A 14,138-nucleotide genomic window follows, 5' to 3' on the forward strand; every position below is an offset into this window, starting at 1 on the left:
CTGACAAGGCTGCAATGCAAAGCTATGGAACACATCATCATGGGACCTAAGAAACAGGGATATGAGAATCTCCAGACACAGGATCCCACACAGTTTGCTTTTGTGAAGGGTAGATCATGCCTGTTCAATCAACCTGGTCGACTTCTTTGAGTCAGTCACCAGAGCTGTGGATGATGGCAAGATGGTTCATACAGCCTACCTCAATCTGGCAAAGCCCTTTGATAACTCCCCACTCAGGGTTCATGGATAAACTCATTAAGCTATGCATCAACCCCTATAAGAGTAGGTGGGTTGCAAACTGTCTCACAGATAGAACCCACAGTGTGAAAATAGTTGAGCCCAAGTCAGACTGGTGACCAGTCATATGTGGAGTTCCACGGGGTTCAGTCCCGGACCTTTCCTGTTTGGTATCAATTTCTCTGAAGTCCATGTCAACATGAAGGGACTCTGGCTGACAATGTTTGCAGATGATTGCAAGCTGGGAGATATTAACAACCTAAGTGATGTTGACATCCTACATAAAAGCCTCACTGAGTCCAATGACTGGTGTCAGAGCCATGGCCTTAAACTCAATGTCAATGAATGTGTTGTCATCCCCCTTTGGGATGTCAGGCACTACAGGGATGTTACAGAACCAAGAATCAGACACCAGTATGAAAGTGCATACCCACAACCAGTTCCACCACAGTCACAGTCACATACTGGTAGGTCAGGTGAACAGTAGAGTATACGGGCTGTGTGAAAAAATACATAATAGTTTTCCAGTCACACACTACCCCTACATATAGTGGTCCGATTCTCAGTGTAGTCTGAAACTTGACCATGCTACAGAACACATCTCAGTCTGCTACTACCATAGCTCTCAACCTTCCATCTCCAAAATGTACTACAAAGGCATACAGCCAGTAAACTAGCAGACACTGCAGCAGCATGCACAGTCAGATAAAAAAGGATATCTACCCCCCTCCATACACAGCCAAAATAACATGTACACATGACATGTGTACACAATCCCAACAGTCTGTCAACAATGGCCAGACATGCGCAGACCTCTCAAATGTAGAGTTCACCTCAGAATGTACAGGCGCAGGACTGATATCTATGGCCTCTTCCCTGTAACATGTCTGTGGGTCTACTACATCACTGGGATGGTAGGAGGAATGCAGACAAGAAATACTGCTACTAAATATATCTGAGCCTCATAGTGCATGACATCTGAGCAAAGCCTGACATCTTTTGTGGACAAAGGCACAAACACAGATGTAGATTGGACATATTGATGTTAGAAATGTAGACAGTGTCTGATGTTACAGTGTTTGTTGTGACATATCCTTTATGAGGAATATGAAGGCAGTAATACCAATGGAGTTTAGTATTTATTGACTGCATTAGCCAGAGCCCCTGACTGATTTTCCAAGGACAACAACTGTCTCTGGAAGAGACAAAACATAACAGGCAAACATGTGGCCAGTCTGTGGGCATCATGCCAGTGGAGAGGTATGTCAGAGACATTTCACTGTCAGACGTGAAATCACTCAATAAATGCATGTCCACACAAACCCTGTCAACCTATCAACCCACCATGTGTATAACAGCACTGATGATGACATAGAATCTGTTCACAATTCTGGAGATATGTCCCCCATGTTGTTGTGCTGTCTCCAGGTGTCCTGTCCTGTGAAGTATTCCCACCTACTGTCTGTGAAACTGTAGCCAACCACCTCTGTAATGTCCCTCACACAAGCAAGTAATAGAGCCAAGGCCCACATGAAAGTTGTCCCATTTGTTGGAGCTAGCAGCAGTGCCCAGGCCCACAGCACAAAACTCTGTGGGCACCTACATAGTTGTATGGCCTTAGCAATACCTGACAGCTGCACATCTGCACAGAGGACAGGCAGGAAGTGGACAACAAACATATGCATTAGGATGAATGTCCTGAAGGATAGAAGTCTGAAAGTGAAATGTATGCCATTACTACATGACAGCAGTCCTCAATGGCATTGGCAAAAAACATAGTACTCTACAGTTTATATAATAATATCATATTAATATCCAATAGGAGATACATAAAAACATACAGCTGAAACACCAAGAACAAGATAGCGTAGTACTCAGAGTCCCAGTTCTGCATGCAGAGGTGCATGGCTGAAGTTCTACAACAGGCAATCTAAGTTCACATGGAAAAGCAGCGTCAACAGTACTAATTTCATAATACAATATGTGTGGAATCATATTCATCAACCAATGTACTGTAGCTGATGTAACATGCAAGTGTGAGTGCATATAACATGTGATACTACCCATGTATAAGAAATAATAAATAAAACATGTGATACTACCCATGTATACCCAAGTGTCCTATACAGTATAGTCACACCCTTTGCTACTGTAATGAGAGCACATAAAAGCATGTTATGTACAGGACTTTAAATAAACTCATTACATGATGTCATTACTTTACTATTTTATGAGACTGGAATTTGAACAATAGCTACAAGGGCAGAGCTATACTTTGCAGGGTTACACATTTCTTAAATGTGAATGATAGCCAGTAGTTACCTCTGCTAAGCATATTTGTGCACTGGTAAGCATTGGTAAGCAAAGCCTACACAGTTTAAGCACCTATCAGTTTAACAGTGTTGTAACACCACTTAGCAATGCACAAATGCACTAACAACTGCTTAAAAGTGACTTAATCACTCTGAATCCAGCATCCCAGCTTCTGGCCAGCAGCAAAATAATTAGCCATGCTCAGTCTTGAGCCCAAGATGCTATACACCATAGTCACAGCAATTTACCACTAGGCCATCTTAGCTGTGAGATGGTAGGATGTTTTTTACAACATGTCATGTAGTACAGTCCGTTTACAATAAAAAAGACACACTATGCAATGAGGAATAATTATCTACAAATATATACATGAAAAAATATTTACATATATAGAGGGATAGATAGGTATGTGTGAAGATACATATATATGTATAACAATATATAGATATATTACCAAGAAATACTGATGTGTGTGTGTGTGTGTGTGTGTGTGTGTGTGTGTGTGTGTGTGTGTGTGTGTGTGTGTGTGTGTGTGTGTGTGTGTGTGTGTGTGTATATATATATATATATATATATATATACATATATATATATATACATATATATATATATATAGATTACCTTTGAAAGATCGACAGCACAGAAGATTAACACTCAAAACACCGAGCCCAGAAGAATGAAACCTCACAAACATGACAGTCCACATTCCCGACACACCACAATCCCTACACTTAACAAAACAAACAGTTCACTGTTACACACAACACACCCACAACACAAGCACACCAACAACCTAAAAATCTACACTACACCTTACACGCAACTATCTATGAACTAACTTTAACCCTAACCCTAAGGTCTGTCACTATCGCACACTTACCTTACCCACACCCTAACCCTAACTCACTTAATCCGCCCCTAACCCTCAAGTCCCTCACTATCGCACACTTACCTTACCTGCACCCTAACCCTAACTCACTTAATCTGCCCCTAACTCTCAAGTCCCTCACTATCGCACACTTACCTTACCCGCTCCCTAACCCTAAGTCCCTCACCGTCACACACTAACCTTACCTGCCCCGTAACCCTAAGTGCCTCACTATCGTACACTTTCCAGGTCGCGCTCGCAAGTTACCCCTGTCGGTGTTTTCACTGTCAGGATTATGGCTTGTCGATCATCTGCATTGTCATTCTTCTGGGCTCTGTGTTTTGCATGTCGATCTTCTGCGCTGTCAATCTTTCAAAGGTAACCCATAAATATATATATATATATATATATATATATATATATATATATATACACACACACACACACACACACACACACACACACACACACACACACACACACACACACACACACACACACACACACACACACACACACACACACACACACACACAGTGCAATGAAAAAGTATTTGCCCCTTCCTGATTTCTTATTTCTTTGCATGTTTGTTACACTTAAATGTTTCAGATCAACAAACAAATTTAAATATTAGACAAAGGTAACTCAACTAAACACAAAATGCAGTTTTTAAGTGATGATTTTATTTATTAAGGGAAAAAAATATCCAAACCTACATGGTCCTATGTGAAAAAGTAATTGCCCCCCTTGTTAAATCATGAAGAAACTGTGGTTAAACACATTTTGGGGAAAGCTGAGTTCAATTTCACTAGCCACACCCAGGCCTGATTACTGCCAGACCTGTTGAATCAAGAAATCGCTCAAATAGAACCTGTCAGACAAAGTGAAGTAGGCCAAAAGATCCAAAAAGGAAGACATCATGCCGCAATCTAAAGAAATTACAGAACAGAAGAAAAACAAAGTAATTGACATCTATCAGTCTGGAAAAGGTTACAAAGCCATTTCTAAAGCTTTGGGACTCCAGCGAACCATGGTGAGAGCCATTATCCACAAATGGAGAAAACATGGAACAATGGTGAACCTTCCCTTGAGTGGCTAGCCTACAAAAACTACCCCAAGATTGCAGCGACGACTCATCCAAGAGGTCACAAAAGAACTTAGAACAACATCTAGAGATCTGCAGGCCTCACTTGCCTCAGTTAAGGTCAGTGTTCAAGACTCAATCATAAGAAAGAGACTGGGCAAAAATGACATGATGGCAGAGTTCCAAGGTGAAAACCACTGCTGACCAAAAAGAACATAGAGGCATATCTCACTTTTGCCAAAAAACATCTTGATGATCCCCAAGACTTTTGGGAAAATAATCTGTGGACTGACTAAACAAAAGTTAAACATTTTGGGAGGTGTGTGCCCCATTACATCTGACGTAAAAGTAGCACAGCATTTCAGAAAAAGAACATCATGCTAATAGTCAAACATGGTGGTGGTAGTATGATGGTTTGGGGCTGCTTTGCTGCTTCTGGACCTGAATGACTTGCTGTGATTGATGGAACCATGAATTCTGCTCTCTACCAAAAAATCCTCAAGGACAATGTCCGGCCATCAGTTTGTGACCTCAAGCTGAAGCATACTTGGGTTCTCAAGCAGGACAATGATGCAAAACACATCAGCAAGTCCACCTCTGAATGGCTTAAAAAAAAAACCAAAATGAAGGTTGTGGAGTAGCCTAGTCAAAGTCGGACTTAAATCCAATTGAGATGCTATGGCATGACCTTAAAAGGTGGTTCATGCTCAGAAACCCTACAATATGGTTGAATTAAAATAATTCTGCAAAGAAGAGTGGGCCAAAATTTCTCAATAACGATGTGAAAGATTAATTGCCAGTTATCACAAATGTTTGATTGCAGTTGTTGCTGCTAAGAGTGGCACAACCAGTTATTAGGTTTAGGGGGCAATTACTTTTTCACATAGGGCCATGTAGGTTTGGATATTTTTTTTTCCTTAATAAATAAAATAATCACTTAAAATGCATTTTGTGTTTACTTGGATTATCTTTGTAAAAAATTAATATTAGTTTAATGATCTGAAACATTTACATGTGACAAACATGAAAAAAAAGTAAGAAATCTGGAAGGGGCAAATACTTTTCCATTGCACTGTATATATGCATACATGTCTCTAAATGCCCATAGAAACAAATGCTGCTGATAGATCACCCATAACTGGGGCAACATACACAGCTAGATATAAAAGGACCCATAACACTTACATCGGTCCCCCCAGTCCAAATAATAAGTGAGCAGTACATTGCTACAAACTCATGATAGGCCATACACAATGGCCAGACATATACAGTGACCTCTTAGCAAAACAACTACCATAAGTGAAGATAGTAAACAAAAATACAAACAGCCAATAATTCACACAAGTTCATTTTACTCTGATGTCTTTGCCAAAGCCTGCAGGAAGTAACACATTACAAAAAATACTTGCCTTAATTAGAAGATGCAATTAACACTTAAGTACGTGTAAATACACAGCCTCCAATTACAATCATCATTCAACCCCCTAGGGGGTAATTGATTCTGTACATAACAATTGTTCTTTTATGACTGTTTGATCAAACTGAGAAACAGAATTTTTCCAAAGCAGTACCTTGTAACCCACTACACTTAATTGCATGTATATACACAGCCTCCAATTACACTACTCATTTAACCCCCTAGGGAACAAAGTATCACATTTAAGAATTTAAACCAATTCTGTACATAACAAATATTCTTTCATGACTACTTTCCCCATGGTGAGAATTATTAAAATGTACATCCATAGAACTGTCTTCTTTCTCATCAGTAATATGTCTCACATGTTCTAACAGCCTAGTTTTAAAACACTTGTTACTCTCCACCACATAAAATATGTTACAAGGGCATCTAAGAGAATTGTCCATACACCAACCTCTTGAATGTACAGAGTCCCACATGTTGTCTCCTCTTTCCCCTCAGCAGGAATGACAGAAAAAAAATAATAGTAGACTCTATCAACCTCCTACTGTATGCCCTCTGTACAAAGCCTGACATAATTTGAGACAGAGGCCCAAAAACATGGCCATACTTGAAATATTGCTGTTATACACTGAGAACATTGCTGGTGTTACAGAGTTTGCTGTAACATATTTCTGAAGGATATAAACTCTGAAATACAAACAAATGTTAGCATTTACTGATTACAATCACCAGAGTATGCCACTGATTTCCCAAGGACAACATGTGTCTGGTGAAAAGACCAAACATAACAGGCAAACCTCTGGTCATTATGTGGATAGCTCTACAGTTGAGAGTTATGCAGACACATACCTTTGTCAGACTGAAACCCATGCAGAAGTAGAATGTTCAGACAAACACTGTTAAACAAGCATTAATCAAAACATATAACAGCAATACTCACATTCTGCCCGTAAGTCTTGAATCTTCACCATTTAGTTGGCTTGTCTCCACATGTATTTTTCTAAGAGTTATTAGCTCACACACCTCCAGGATGCCTTCCTCACAGGTAAGGGAAAGGGCCATCGCCCACATGGAGTATTCAATTATAGGAGTGTGTTGCCATGACATTGACTATTGGAATAACTACACCGCTGCTCTGCATGCAATCTGCAACTGGTGAACACCAATTGGTGCTCAGGCCATCATATGGTCATGAGCATTACTTACAAAAGACAAGCTGCCATCTATTCAAACCACCTCTGTCATAGACAGTCCATCAGTGCAAAGCTGAAGTTATGTGGGAAATAAAAAAAGGATATATCTGTGAAAATTCCAGAAAAAAGAAAAAGGCATGTGAAATATGTAAGCATGTAATTGAATGCAGTAGGTGGTCTGTAATAATGGAAAATAGGGGTCTGAAAGCATATGTCTCAACAAGATTTGCTGTACTGATGTACTGCTGAACAGCACTGATGGTCAGAGCATGTGGTTCTGCATGTAGTGACTAGGTCAGCTACTGGGATGTTGTACATATCCATATGTTACCTGTGCATATAACTATGACACACATTTTGTCTTGTAAATATAAGACATCTATACAGAGCATGTGCAGAATAAAGTACTGTCACAGATGTGTGTGTTGAACTGCATGTTATATACTGAGCTCATACCATTCAACTGTCCAGTGTTCTGCACACTGGCCATATGTGTGCCTCATATTTGTAGTCATTTACCCATAGAGTTGTGTTATGTCTGTCAAATCCTTGCCAAATCTGTGAAGACTGACATTACAACATCCCCACTTCATTGTCCTCTGGCTTTTCCCATTTGTGATTGCCACAGTGGACCATCTTTTGCCATTTCTGCCTGTCCTATGAATCTTGCTTTCTCACACCAAGCACCTGCATGTCCTGTATCACCACACCCAGAAACCTTATCTGAGGACTTCCTCTCTTCCTCTTACCTGGCAGCTACATCCTTACAATCCTTTTCCCCAATATACTCAGCACCCCTCTTCAGCACATGTCCAAACTAATGTAATGCTGCCTCTCCAACATTGTCTCATATCCATCCAACATGGCCTGAGCCTGTCATATACACATTGCTAAACCTGTACATCCATGTCACATCCTGTGCAAATCATAACATCTGTAACTCTGCCACGTGCAGCTCTGACTCCTGCTTTTTGTCAATGCCACTGTCTCCAACCCATATAACATAGGTGGTCTCACTACCCTCTTGTAGACCTTACATATCACGTTTACTGGTACTTGTCTGTCACATATCACTACTGACACTCTTCTCTACTCTCTCCATCCTGCCTGTACTCTCTTCTTCACCTGTCCTCCATAGTCCTTATTACTCTAAAATGTTGATCCCAATCATTTTAACACATCTACCTTTGCCAACTGTACACCCTGCATCCTCAACATTCCACTATTCTCTTTCTCATTCACACACATATATTCTGTCCTAGTGCTGCTAACCTTCATTCCTCTCCTCTCTAGAGCATATGTCCACCTCCCCAGGGTCTCTGAAAGCTGTCTCTTACTCTCAGTACAGATCACAATGTCATCTACAAACAACATAGTGAGCGGGGACTTCTGTATGATCTTGTCTGTAAACCTATCCATCATCATTGCAAATCAAAAAGGGCTCACAGCTGATACCTGATGTCATCCCACCTCTACCTTAAACACATCCATCAATTCCAATGCAGACCCCAATCCTGTCACACCACCCTTGTTCATATCCTGTACCACTCTTACATATATCTCTTCCACTCGTGACTTTATCATACAATGCCACAACTCCTGTCTAGGCACCCTGTCATATGCTTTCTGTAAGTTCAGAGAAATGCAGAGCAACTCCTGCCTTTTGCTGTATTCCACCAGTAACAGTCTCAGAGCAAACATCACATTGATGGTGCCCTTTCTACACATGAAACCATACTGCTGACCAGTACTCCTCACCTCCCTGTGTAACCTAGCTTCCACTACTCTTACCCATAACTTCAAGCTATGACTGGTCAGTATTATCCCTCTCTAGTTATTACAGCTCTGCATATTAACCTCATTCTTAACACCATACCCAAGCATTTTCTCTCTACTCCTCATGCAACCTCACACTTCCCAAGATATCAATAAACAGTCTGGCTAACACAACACTGCCATTTCCCCTAAATAACCCTATGCTTCCACAGGTGTGTAATGTGGACCAACAGGCTTGCCAGCTTTCATCCTCTCCATAGCTATCCTTGCATCCTCCTTGTTAAGCCATTGCACTTCCTGATTCACCATACCCACATCATCCAACCTTCTCTGTCTCATTCTCTTCATTCATCAGCCTCTCAAAGTACACTGTCCATGTGCTCAACATACTCTCCTCACTTGTGAGTACATACACCTCATCATCCTTTATCACCCTTATCTGCTGCACATCTTTCCTAGCTCAATGCATCTGTCCAGCCAATCAGTACAATTCCTATCATCCTTCCTTAGTGTCCAACATGTCATAGAACTCTTCATATGCCCATCCTCAGCCTTTGTCACCTCTCGCTTTGCCATGCACATCATGTCCTCATACTCCTGCCTACTTTCCTCATCTCTCTGAATATCCCACTCCTTCTTCCCCAACCTCTGTCTGTGTAAACTGTCTAGTACTTCCTCAGTCCACCAACAGGTGTCTTTGTACTGCTTAATCCATCCACATGTCACCCCAAGCACCCATCTAGCTGTCTCCCTTACCAGCTCTGCTGAACATAACCAGATATTTGTTAGATTGTCACTGCCACCTAGTGCCTCTCTCAACTCTTCCCTAACACCTTTCCAAATCACACCATTTGATCCTTGGTGCTGTCCCCACACTCCTCCTCATCTCGATCACCAACATCATCTCACATACCAACATTCTCTGCTGCCTAAATACACTTTCCCCTGTCACCACTTTACAGTCTCCAATCTCCTTCAAACTGGCCATTCTGCACTGGATATAGTCCACCTGTGTGCATCTTACTCCATTCTTGTATGTCACCCTATGCCCTCCCTCATGTTCTAGTGCATATTCACCATAGCCATGTCCATCCTTTTTGCAAACTCCACTACCATCTCACCATCTCCACTCCTTTTAACACCATACATACCCAACAATTCCTCATCCCCTCTGTCCCTTTCACCAACATGCCCATTGACATCTGCTGCAATGACCAGTCTGTTACCCTTGGGTACAGTCATCACCACGTCATCCAACTGATGTCACATTTCTCTTTCTCATCCATCGCACAGCCAACTTGCATAGCATAAGCACTAACAATAGTCATCATTACACCAACAGCTTACAGCTTCAGAAACATCACTCTATAAGACACTTAATGTCATCCTCCAAAAACACTCCTGACATACTGTTCCTTCAGCAGAAACCCTAACCCCTTCTTCCACACCTTGATAGCATAATTGTGATATGCCTACCACACAACCAGCCATGATCCCCTTCCATGTGGTCTCTTGCACATACACAATATATCAACCATCCCCTGGCCATATCAGTTAGCCTGGTCCCTATACCACTCATACTGCCAACATTAACAATTCGTACCCTCAATACCACCCTCCTAGCCTTTTCCCCTCTCTTCCTGCCATATGACTGTTGGACATCCTCCAGGGGATGCCTGTCAGTGCAAAGGCTACTGTGCTATTGAATGACTCAAGTATGTTGCAACAATATTGAGACACTGTCACTGATTTTGTCCCATTGCACCTATGTATGCATGGTATCCTACAGATGTCCTGCTGTAACAGGTTGAGAGGGATGACTGCACAGCAACAGTGTGAATTTAGTGTGCCATACTGACATAGAACAGACATGTATGTGAGGTATTAGCTATGCACATCAGTATGAGTAGGTGTATGTGTCCACCTCATGAAAACAGACATGGGATGCAAAATGTCAGTTAAAACAGCTGTACGTGTTCTGCACGTGTGTAATCTTAGTTACTGTGCACCCAAAAGAGTGACATTTCTACAGCTACTGGTTTTTGCATTACCCTGAAACAGCCATGTTTAGTGCAGTAAGCATGATTATCATGACTAAATTGGAGAGGTGTCCAACTGTGTTATGACTTTGTGGCCATGCCCACTACAAGCAATTGATTAAACACATACATGGCTGTATGGACTCAGCAATACCTTACTTGTCATACCTGCCTCCACCAACGTAGAGTAATCCCCTTTGCTGGACAGCAGCATTACACAAACCACAGACTTGGTCCCTATAGTGGTTGTACAGGGCAAAGTAGGGGCAGGCACCAACCTGGCATCAAGTCAGTCATTGTCTGAACAAGCATATATGGTCACAGGTGGATTACTGTAAGGCCAACTATGAGTACAAATTGGAGACATCCACCAGGGACAATCACAAGGCCATCTTCTCATATGTCTGCAATATCAGAGGCAACATACCAACCCAACCTGTAATGGTGGCCAATCAGATCACATACACACACAACATAGCTACAGGCAACCTGATGCAGATAGGGTTAAGGCAAACATCCCCCCGGCTCAACATCACTACAGGTGGATATGTACTGCACCCACACCCCTCCCCTCATCACCACTAAGCAGGTGCATACTGCCTACTGAAAGGCAACAAATGTAAGTATCCATGGGATGTCATATCATTCCTGTCGGCATCCTACATCAACTCAGGCACATACTCCCAGCTGCATTACACACTGTAGTCACATCAAGCCACAGTACCATCCACACACCATCCACATGGAATATGGCTAATGTCATCCATTTACACAGACCTGAATGAGGAATGATGGATTATACAAACAACTTGCCCTCACTATGGGCAATATGACTCATCAGGAGCAGGAGTGCAATGCACGTTGATACTGTGCTGATAGATTACAGGTTATGCTGTGGTTGTGAGTGGTGGCTACTGGTATGGTTGTGAGTGGTGGCTACTGGTATTCAAGGTACATATGCAGGTACTGGACATACTGTTGCCAAATTTATGGGGTCATGTGATGTTTTTCCCTGCTAGTGTCTACCAGGTGCAATGTCACATCACCGGCGGGAGACCTTTTCACCAGCAAAATGAAACCTGATAATGGAAGTCAGTCCACACCTTTCCCAAACTTTAATGTGACCCATGACATGAACAATTCACTTGTAAAACCAAGCATCTGGACTCATGTATTGCATCTACAATCCTGGACAAGTGTGAGGTTAGCAGACATTGTATCAGTATGCTGTTTCAGTCAGGTATGATACCTGATGCTGCCATATGTGTCTGTATACTCACAGTGGCCTATTTGGCAACTATATCACATACATGGGCATTGTTAATGTAGACAGAGCACGAATAGGTTCCAAACATCTAGATGTTTCTGACACATCTGTACAGAAGACTGGTATGGTGTGTACAATGGTTTCACATGCTGCATGTGAGGCAGATGCCATTACCACCCTATATAAAGTAATGGCATCAAGAGGTGGTCACCTGCTATGTATAGTACACACATCAAAATGGTATCAGCCCCCCCCCACACACACACACACTTATACAATTTCACCTAGTCCAAAAGTACTTCTAAGGTGAATTACATCAACAGGACTTCTAAATTGGAGTGAGGGGGCAGTGTAAAGGATGGTACACAAGTCAAAACTGGTATAACCCACACAGTACATGATTCTCTCTCACACACACACACACACACACACACACACACACACACACACACACACACACACACACACACATGCACACACAGTTGCCAGTATTCGGATGAGAACGTTTGCCTATCTAGTTATGTCTAATATAGCATTACGCAGTTCCTGCATGCAATACAGAGCTTACTGGACTTACAACTGGCCAAATGTGCTCATAACTGCACAGCTGATGTAAAGTATTATAGGTGGCAGGAAGTCTGCCTTCAGTTTCTACCATACATCTTGCTAGTTCTTTCTGTCTTGCACTACAAATAGCATTATAACTTTGCACTTTAACAAGTTATTGTATCAATAAGTGTATCACACCTGGGACCCATCAGCAGTACTTGTTCATCATGGAATTAGCCTCAGTACTTACTACTTATGACCACCCCTCCTGGCATGATTGATGTGCGGTTTTCTGTGCTTTCACCCATTAACCTGTTGCACTTGTTCAGTGTGAGGCACTGTTGCAAATGCCTCACGTAGACAGATAACCCTCTCCTCTAAACTCCAAACACTCAGACCAATGAGAGTTACCTCTATATCACCAAATGTGGAAATATGCACTGTCCAGCAAAAACTGGACTAGCTGGTCAAGAGGATGAGATCAACACCTGCACCACACTATGTGGACCATGTAGCTCGCCAAAACACCCACTGTGACAGCCCTGACATACACTGAAAAGCCCCACACCCACTTTCACAGAGGCACTCAATGGACATTTACACAAACAGTATGGACCAGCAAGACAGACACCCACTCAGACACCATGACATAGCACATGCCAAAGGACACATATGTCTCCTACACAGTGTGCCCCTCAACCTAAGCTCCTAAGGCTGACCACCTTGCACAATACAGTGATCATGGGTGACTCAGTACTGCAGCACACAGATGTCCCACTCACTATGTTGATTATGGAGGAGTTAGCAGCCAACTGTCTATCACGTGCCAGCATCCAACACATGACACACCCAGTCAGGCCACTCCACAACAGCTAGAAGTATCACTCTGTCATCATCCATGTGGGTGTGAATGACCTGTGACACACATCCCTGGGCTACATGACAAGAGACATGGTTGAACACTTGAATTATGTGGTCCAGGCAGGTGTGACAGTAGCCCTGAGCAGTATACTGCTGTCACCCAGAATGATGCTGCAGTATTATCAACAGATAATTGACTGCAGGATTGGCTTATCGGCTGTGTGTCATTCTCAGGGGATCCAGTATCTCTCTGCTTGCGGTACCATGACTGACAAACCTCAATTCCTAACCAGAGATGTCCTTAATCTGTCAGCCCTGGGTTTCCAGGTACTGAGTTAGTGTCTTGCCACCCCATAGTACCTTATTAGGCAGTGTTCCAAATCAAATGACCACCATAACAGCTAGACATGTATGCAATCCGAGCATCATGCTGCTCAACAGTAGACATCTAACTGTCAAGATGCAGTCACTCAAAGCACTCCTCAGAGTGGAGGACATTGACATTTGTGCTGTAATGGACAGGTGGTT

This window comes from Protopterus annectens, chromosome 1.part2, assembly GCF_019279795.1.
Source record: "Protopterus annectens isolate FY-2018-M chromosome 1.part2, PAN1.0, whole genome shotgun sequence".
Taxonomy (NCBI): Eukaryota; Metazoa; Chordata; order Ceratodontiformes; family Protopteridae; genus Protopterus; species Protopterus annectens.